Here is a 9,918-nt window from a genome sequence, read left to right on the forward strand (position 1 = left end):
CTTATAATTTAACCCGCAATATAATTGTAAATACTTAATACTTATCTCATTCGCTAAAGTGACAGGTGGAGGTTAGGTTATTCTTGACAACTAATTTTGGCCTATTCTAATAAAATGTGTACACTCACTAAGGAAAGAGAGTAAATTTACACCACAAAAGATAGTTAAATAATTGAAGGTGGTTTACAAGAGTGAAAATTAGTATAAATAATAATATTATGTAAAACTGGAAGAAGCTAAGACCAATATCACTGTAACAAACAGAAACATGGCAGAAACGACTGTCATGTGGAAGTAAAAGAAAAGTTCTCTACAGAAAGGGATATTCTCGACATAAAAGAGAATGTTCTAGGTACGAAAGTGGAAGAAATTTTCGACATGAAAGGGAAATACATTCGGGTGTCAATGAAAATGATCCATCATAAGGAAAATTTCTGAAATTACCTTTCCGTTCGGAAATTTACCGAGTTAAATCATGTAACTCATTAAAATTAAAGTTACAACTCTCAGATTAATAATTTGAAGGTTAAAATATAAGTATATAACAGTAAAGATTTGTTCGGGGAAGAAATTTTTAAAATAAGAGGAAAGGTGTGACGCCGTGCTACTTTCCGGAAGTTAGTCGACGCCAACCTTAGGCGATAAGGAATTCAAATTTTAATTCCTTGTAAAGGAGGGATGACTGATATAATTATTTGATATAAAAAGGGGAACTTAGTTATCTATTAATAAAATTGACAAGTGCATTTGGGAATCATTGTTGAAATGGGTTTCATATAATGGTGCAATAGGGGGAACGCATTCTCCTAAACCCTCTTTCTCTTTCTCTCTCACACAGATAGATTAGTGATAGTTATTAGTCACAGGAAATAGAAACTACTATTAGAGATTAAGACACGAAAAAAGGCGTCGAAAAAGTAATAAATAAGAATGTAGGGTTGAATCACATGATGCAACCCATGAATCAGCTTGGACCGTTCTTCACCCTACCTTGTGACGTCAAGGGTGAAATCATCCATGCGCTGATTGGTGAGAAATGTTGAAATCTGGATAGACCCTACGTCACTAGAAGTAAGATTATAAATATAGGCGCACTGCCTGGAAAACATCTGGACAAAGCTTTCAGACCATTAAACCTGATATGAATAAAATAACACTTTCGTCGCACTTATTCCTTAATCAATTAATTTTATAACTAGTTGAGTGTTAAAGGTGCTAAATACAATAAATAACTATTACTAGTTAACTTTCTGGTATCCGTGTTATTTTATTTTAGTTTATCCATTCAAATTTCCCGAGACTAACTTTCAAGGTAATTGGCTCTTAAACCAATAAAAGTCAGCAACGGATCACATGGAAATTTCGTCCAATCATTGATGGAACTAGTGGAACAGGGTCGGCACTAGCGGAAAAAGGACGTAACAGGGCCTCACTCGCCACCATGGACATAGGAAACAAGGGACTAGGCATGCCATTGCGGGGGTGATACAATGGGGGGGGGGGGGGGGGGGGGGGGTAGGTCCGCCACCTTTTGATATCCCGCGACAATCATGGCAGTGCCCACATGTTTATATTTTCATGCACAGTTTGGCGGCAAAAACGCTCGTGCGCATAATCAAATGACACATCGTAAGATGGGGGCTCTCCCCACTCCTGGAATTCTCCCCCCTCCCGTGGATACAACCCCGCTCGCCCAAGTTAGGATGGCATGCCTAGTATCTTGTTTTCTATGTCTATGCTCGCCACGTTGAATAATTTAATCAAAATAAAGAGTACGGCACTGCAATCGTAATTTTGTTGCAGACTATACGTGGTTCATCAAATTGTAAAATGTGCTTTAGCAGTATTTGCACTATGGCTAACCTGGAAGCTACTCTCCGTTCTGCGTCTTTTATTTTAAGGAAAATCAAATCAGCAGCCTGCTTATTTATCTTATTGTACAAACCTAATTGTTAAAAATGAGACATGATTTCACATACACAGCAACTCTACTTGATATTTATACAGGTATTATCATGATTCTTTACAGAGATTCACTACAACTTGAAATCATATTATATGGTGCAGTCGATGCAATACAATTATTTCTGTGATTCCGCAGAACTATGTAAGAAGTGACGAATACATATAACATATTTTTCTCAATTATTGAAAATTTATAAATATATTCATTTCAATTAATAATAAAAAGTCATTATTATACATATTGATAGTAGTAAACTACTCGCTGAAATTATATACACTCCTGTTTTTAGGCTGTTGCCGAAATGTCCCACGTAAGACACTCTCCGAAAAGAGCTGGTCTTTTCTTAAGAAGAAAGAACTTTTGAAATTATATTTTTTGAAAAAATGTGATTTTGAGAAAAATTAAAAAAGAGCACTGCCGATAAAAAAATGATTTATTTTGGTTCAGTCAGAAAATGTTGATTAACATCTCGAATGTCAAAAGCTGTAGCAATTGGCAGGCCGCGGCCGCCTCGCGAATTAATTCATGTTTTTAATTTAAAGCATTCTTATATCATTGGCGAATAATCTCAATTAAGAGAACGCGCAGCACTATCGCTGCTCATAGACTAAGTGCAAAAGTAAGGCTCGCAATATGACTCCGCCGCTGAAGGGGCATTAATAGTGGGAAACTGAAATTAGAACCCGGATAACTTTTGAAAGACTAATCAGATTAATTCGCAATTTGACACAAAATTAACGGCATAAAAAAGAAAGGTAGAGTTCATTAACCAGCATTTTTAATAAATTTTTTGGTTTTAACCATGAATAAAGTAATAAAAAATAAAAAATTCCATTTAGCGGTCTAACTAGGCAAGATACGAAAACAGATTAATTAAAAAGAATTATCCTCTAATGCTTCGCGCTGATGCTTCGAAAAAAATTAACAGGCAAAGTTATTTACACAAAAAAAGCTTACAAGTTTTTCATAAATTATTTTTTGATAGGATACGTAGTTTGTCAATGAATTTATTTTTAACCAGAATTTTGGCAAATTTATAGAAAACAAATCTGTACAAATTTGATTTTAACCGTTTTTAAATCATCAGTTGAATTTTTATCTTTTTAAATTATGATATCGATCAGTTAACGATGCGAAATTCGAAAATCTTTGACTTACAAATTTTCCATTATGGATTTTAATTTTTCTACGTACATTTTCTATTTAAATATTTTAAAAATGCAGCTTTAAAGCCTTAAAAATTACAAGCGTTTGACACTGTACAAGTCAGGATAAAAAACCTTTTTATTTTATTAAATCAAAATTATTTAATCAAATACTGCCGAAAGCAGCAACGTTGCCATGAGAGGAGAATTTTCCCCCACTTCAATAATAGTGAGCGAGATATATCAAGACCCTACACACCTCTCTCCGTGTGTTTAACAATGAATATACAAACTTTAAATCGCATTCGTTTTTTTTTTTAATTTTAGAAAATACGCTACACATAATATTTTTCTGATGATCAATTACAAAATATAAATCTTTGGTACCGATTTATTGGTCGGGTTTTTTTCGGAAGCTACCTTATTTTCAAATTTGTCAGGAATATCATACACAGGTAACAACAATTCTATATAAACACTTTTAATATTACCGTTATAATCTATATTGAATTCACGATCTTGAGGCCTTTTAACAACTTTATACGATCCTGAATAAGCTCTTTCCAACGATTTCGCAGCTATGTTTCGCATGATCGTAGACCTAGTAAAATTGTCGAGAGCGTGCCAGTCCAAATGTTTTCATTATGGCACGCAAGAGCTGCTTTCAGGCCACGATGCCAATGTTCTACAATGCCATTCACAGCTGAATGGTATGGAGTAATGTGGATGTGTTTGCAACCGATTGAGCTTAAAAGCGATATGAATAGAGACGCTTCGAATTAGGAGCCTTGGCCACAGCTTAAAAATGTTAGTGCACCATACCGAGATATCCAGTTATCATAAAAAGCACATTAGACTGTTTAAGCTGTTTTGTCCGGAATCGGAACAGCTTCGACCCAACGAGAAAAGCGATTAATCACAGATACGATATATGAAAAACCGTTACTAGTTGGAAGAGAGCCAACAACATCTATGTGCACATGGTCAAATCGACCATCGGCTGCAACAAAGTTCTCAGGCAGAAATTTGACATGTCTAGAAATCTTCGAATGCTGACTATTGAGACAATCGTTACACCACCGAGCTACATCCCGATTAAAAATGGTGCGACGCAGAGGCGCGAATACTTAAGGGCGAATCGAGTTTCCAGAAACATTATAATATAGCGAAGTATGTTCTGGACGCTATAGAAAGGTACTAAACGAATAATCTTTGTAAGGACGTTTGAGAAGCTCTGAAACCTCTTCATCCGTGCTCAAAAAATCCGCGATTTCCTTAGTTGAGATATCAAGAGGTAAACGAAACGCGTTAACCCTGGATAAGCATTTTACGACCACATTATCCTGTCCTTCAATATGCTATATACAGGCTGTGAATTGTAATATATGTGAAAGTTATCGCTCTTGACGCGACGAATCTTTTTCTAGTTATTGCATAAACGTACAAATTAAAGGTTTATGATGCGTGAGAATCAAGAAATCTTGAAATTCGAGATAATATTCTAAAATTTGTATTGCTTAATAATTTGCAGAAGTTCATGATTATTTGGACTATACCTCTTTTGGCGCGAGGATAGCTTTTAAGAAAAGAAAGCTAAAGGCTCCCAAAATTGGTCGTGAAAATTGCTATTACAAGACAACTGTTCTAATGATGCACCTATACAAGTTTCTGATTCATCTGAAAGAAGGCGGAGTTCAGCATCAGTCCGAGGGTGGATTGATAACGCAGAATTAGCAAGGTTGGATTTGGCCTTTCAAATGCGCGTTCGTCCTCCAGAGTCCATTGAATCTCACGTTTGTCATTATTTATTGAGTCTTCAAAAGAAGCGTTTAGCGGAGATTGAAACTGAGTAGCCACTGGCATGTTACGATGGTAAAAATTTACCATCTATTTACCAAATATTCTTAAATGATTACGATGTTCGTCTATCAAGTTAAAAAATATTAATATGCCATCCTGACAAGCGAAAAAGAAGTCAAGATCACCAAGAGGTTGATTCACATATCGCTGAAAAGTTTGACTTGCATTACGTAAGCCGAACGTCATGTACACAAATTCGAATACACCAAAGGGCGTTGTTGTCGCGGTATTTTCTGTGTCTTCAGGAGCAACCGGTGTTTGATTATACGTTCTGACGAAGTCGAGCTCAGTGTAAACTTTCGTTTACAGCAATCGTAAAGATTCGGAGTCGAATATCTGCCTGATTTTGCTATAGCGTTTAATGCTCTAAAGTCACCGCATGGACGCCTGGCACTGTCACTTTTCGAAGCCATGTCTAGAGGACTAGCCCAATGACTAAGGATGATCTACAAATACCTGCTTTGACCTACGTGGGAAATTCTTGTTTAGCTAGCTTAAATTTTTCCAAAGCTAGAAATTTGAAGATGGCGCGGACGCGAATGAACCAGAGAACTCGAGTTGACAATGTGACCTTGTGACCTTCAGCAGGTTTTATTGATTAAACGCCCGTAACTTTAGAAAATTCCAATAGAATTTTTGCGCCTTTATTTGTGGGTGATACACAGTTTAGAGAATGGAACAGTGCATTCTTTACAATACCGCACGTATAAAGATTAGTTACGTTGGCGACGACGAAGGTCATCCATTAATCCGTAATGATGCAACAGGTCCGCCCCTAGTATAGGATAAGGAACATCCGCAATACAAAAATTCCAATCAATATCGCGTCTAAAACCCAGATTTAATGTGCGAACTAATTCACTATATGTTTCAATAAATAAACCATTAGCTACAAATAACTTGAGCTGATTAGTACTCTTACGGAATGTAGATTCAACTGGAATTAATTATATGACAGCGCCTGTATCAATTAAGTATTTTAGCCCCAAAATCTTATCTCTTACGTGGAGACGTTTTGATGTGGTTGCACCTTTACTTGTTGTCTCCATACAAGAAGGTGACTCTAGTTTTGCACCATTTTGCGCCATTCTCTACACGATGTAGGATTGCTTGGATATTTACGGGGCGCGTAACATAGTTTGTTGTTATTATTTTACGATTGATTAGGCGTTTTGTCCGGATTCGATCTCGTTTGCGAGCGTCTATTAGGAATCGAATTTACTTGATTTATTCGCATTAAATCAATAAGTGTGTCAAGTTTTTTTTAATTATCAAGCGGATTATGTTCACTTGCAACAGAGGTATTTTGTGAGGCCGTAAAAGCTTAAGGATACGAATAGTTAGACTGATGCGAAATCTTATCTGTAATATTCGCAAGACTTTCAAGATATTTATCCGGAACAATCGTTAAAATGTCTCGTTGAGTTTGAGACAGAGATTCTATGAAAATCGTTTTTAATACTTGGTCATTAAGACCTGCATCATTTGAATTACTCAATCGAGCTAAAATTTGCGACATTTAAACAGATGTATGAATACGACCTTTCAATAATTTCTTGAGGTTATCCTCAATAGTGTCGGCGAATCGTGCTTTAAGTTTCATCTTAGCTTGCGTAAAAGCATCATCGGGTAACGGTACAGTTTTATTGAGTTCAGCAGGATATTTAAAAGCTTCCGAGTCGTCAATTGCCATAATCAAACAATCAAATTGTGAAGATTCGATTTTAATTATCGCACGTATAAAACTAGCCTTCACTTGAAATAACCACATATTAATCTCGGCAGTAATAATTTTTGGTAACTAAGCTGATTGGCCCCGAATTGACTATGATCATAACCAGTTACCATGGTAATAGGGCAGTTGGCCATCCTTTGACATGGCAGTGACCAGCCCTGGTTATCATAAAGTCGTTAATGGATGTCGCGAATCGTGTCTCGGAAACATAACTTGCACCTGATTGCTTTCACGGTTGATCCATTTTATATATTTCGGTGAGAATAGACCACGACCTAATTTGAAACAAAATATAAATTTTTGTAGCTTTCGAACCAGAACTTAAAAGCTTTCTATGAATTTAAGAAGAATTAAAAAAACAAAAGACATTTTCTTAAGATTCCTAGGGAAATCGAAAATTAGTTTTTAAGTTAAAAAATTAATTTTAAGAGAAAATTTCAACAGATTTGCAAAAATGGCCGAAATTTTCAAAAAATAATGTAAAAGATATTGAGGAAATATTTTTAATTTGTAGGATTCACGAAAAAATAGGAAGAGTTCAAATCATTTTAAAATATGTTTAAAAGTTCTGAGAAATTAAAAAATTTAATTTAAATAAATGTGAAACAACATGTAGATGTTTCGAGATTTGGAAATAGAATTTTTGAAGCTTTTTAAGGGTTTTAAAACTATTCTAAATGAAAATACTTTAACTTTCAGTTTAAAAAATGTTTAGTTTATAAAAAATGTAATTGTTCACTTTTTAATATTTTAAGCTTAAAATTGCCTAAAATGATTCGCAGTTTAGTTTTTATTACTTCAAATTTCAAAATTTTTATCTTTACAGTTCTGATTTTTGAATTTCATTGACGGTCAAAAAGTTTTTTTATGGAACAAATCCTTGTTTTCTAAGAAATCTACGTTAAATCTACCTTCGAAACGACACGGATTGAACATAGGGGCGATAGAGGAGTTGAAAAACAGTTGATAGACCGTTGCGTCTAGCATACTCATATTCAATTGTTCCTTACTTGACGTTGTAAGTTGTAAGTTTTGCGACTTTCGGTCTGCACAGTGAAGGGGATTAGGTGAATACGTTGCAGATCGCTACTATTGATTTCTTAATCTATTACAATTAGAATTTTCGAATCACATATTTATTTGTTATATTATTACCATTTTTTGACATTATTGGTGAAAAGGAATAAAACTATTATCCAAACATTTTATTAGATTCTTGTCTCTGCTAAAATGGCTGCAAATTATGCTTGGAGTAGTGGCGAGTCCGAACTGGAGACACAAGGCTCGGACTATAAAGAAATTGATGATCCTGATTTGGGAGATAATTGTGAGGGAAATCAAATGTTTGAGGACGCTTATTTTTACCCAACAATCAAAGACCTCGGAGGTAGTTCTAAAGTAAATCCGAATATTTCTATGTCAGGGAATAATCCAATCGATTACTTAAATTATTTTTGTGATTCCTCTCTATATCAAAAGATTGTAGACGAAGTGTATCGTTAAGAAGCTCAAAATGATGCAACACAACATTTACATACGAAACCTTGGAGCTCGCTTATAAAAGATGAGCTTGATCATTTTCTCGGTCTTTCGATTCTAATGGGCCATGTTCGGTAGGGTAGTTTAAACAATTACACAGCCACACAAAAAAAGTGTGCGGATCTGGTAACAAGACAAGTATTCCTATAGATTTTGGGGCGCTGAATTCAAATTCGGTATCAAAAATCACACATAACGTCATATTTGAGCCATAACCTCAACAAATAACGAAAAATCATGCACTGAGGCAAATAAATTTCAAAATAATGCCAGTAATGCAAATTTTCACTTCAAAAACATGTCGACTACTGTAAAGGATCAACCCTTGCCTGATATCAACTTATTTAACATAACTTTACCCAACAGAACCTGACCTCACCTAACCTGAATTAACAGAAAGAACTTCTTACAGCCTTATTTTCATAAGGGTCATGTTATGTATGTAGATAATTGGTATAAATCATCTACTTTAGCAGAATTCTTACTCGAACGTGATACAGCAACATGTGGCACCGTGAAAGCGAACAGAAAGGGAATGCCAAATCTCGAAAAAAAATTACCTCGAGGTGAAGTGCAAGTCGCTCATAATAATGCTATACATGGGTGGCAATGAAATGGGAAAATAAATGTAGTGCCTTCATGCTTGCAAGTGTACACCAGCTTGAATTGATCGCAACTGAAAAAATAAATCATCAAACAAAAGAAGACATTATAAAACCAACATGTGTTCATGAATACAATATAAAATATTGGCGGTGTAGATAATATAGATAGACAATTCTCTATAACGGAATCAGTGCGAAAAACAATGAGGTGGTATCGCAAGCTCTTTTTTCACCTTTTTGATCTATATTTATCTAATGCTCATGCTTTATATAAAATGAGAAACGCAAAGACTCTATCATTTCCTTCATTTCGATTACAGGCTGTTAGATCGATATTGGAACTTGATCCTACTGAAAGGTGCGCTTGCAATAATGATTCTCCTACTCGATTAGTTTGCCGACATTTTCCGAAGAATGCTACAAGTCGAAGGTGCCACTTGTGCTGTTTGCGTAAGAATAAAAAAGAATAAAAAGAATAAGAAGAATGAAAAGTAAGAATAAAAAGCGAACAAATATCATGAAATTTTTTTTTTTTTTTATTTGAACGGAATTTTTCCCGTTTACTAAAGGTTAATCGATAATGGTCCGAAAATTCAAAATCCTCTAATTCCCAGATTGTTGAAAATTTGTTTAACACCATTTTAACCATAGGCTTCACCCACTTAACAATAAAGTTTCACTAAACTTTATTAAAATCCTGATCTAATAAACTTGAAAAAAAAATTTCAAGTTTATAAAAATTAATATTAATATTATTTATTAATATTTCAAAAATTCATAAAATGTCGATGATTTGATAAATTAGAAAAACGCTGGATATAATTAACATTTCAAAAAATTCTCGTGTTCCTTTTAATGTTAAGTCTCCACAGAAAATTGCACTCTAATATTCAGGCAATACATTGACCTACTTTTATCTTATAGCTTTAGCTACTTTAAAAGAACCTTTGCCTGGTTGGGTTGATACCATTCAAAGATTTAATGAAGCAATAAGTAAACTTGCTCTCGGCATAATACACGCACTTCTTGTAAATATTCAAGGCAACCTTGAATGGTGGTTTACATCCC

At 34.7% G+C, this 9,918-nt stretch overlaps 1 pseudogene; it reads left to right on the forward strand.

The window, feature by feature from the left end:
* The first annotated feature begins 7,936 nt into the window (after positions 1–7,936).
* LOC117175337 overlaps positions 7,937–9,918 on the forward strand; it is an 85,469-nt pseudogene continuing 83,487 nt past the window's right edge.

This window comes from Belonocnema kinseyi, chromosome 6 (assembly GCF_010883055.1).
Source record: "Belonocnema kinseyi isolate 2016_QV_RU_SX_M_011 chromosome 6, B_treatae_v1, whole genome shotgun sequence".
In the NCBI taxonomy this organism is placed as follows: Eukaryota; Metazoa; Arthropoda; class Insecta; order Hymenoptera; family Cynipidae; genus Belonocnema; species Belonocnema kinseyi.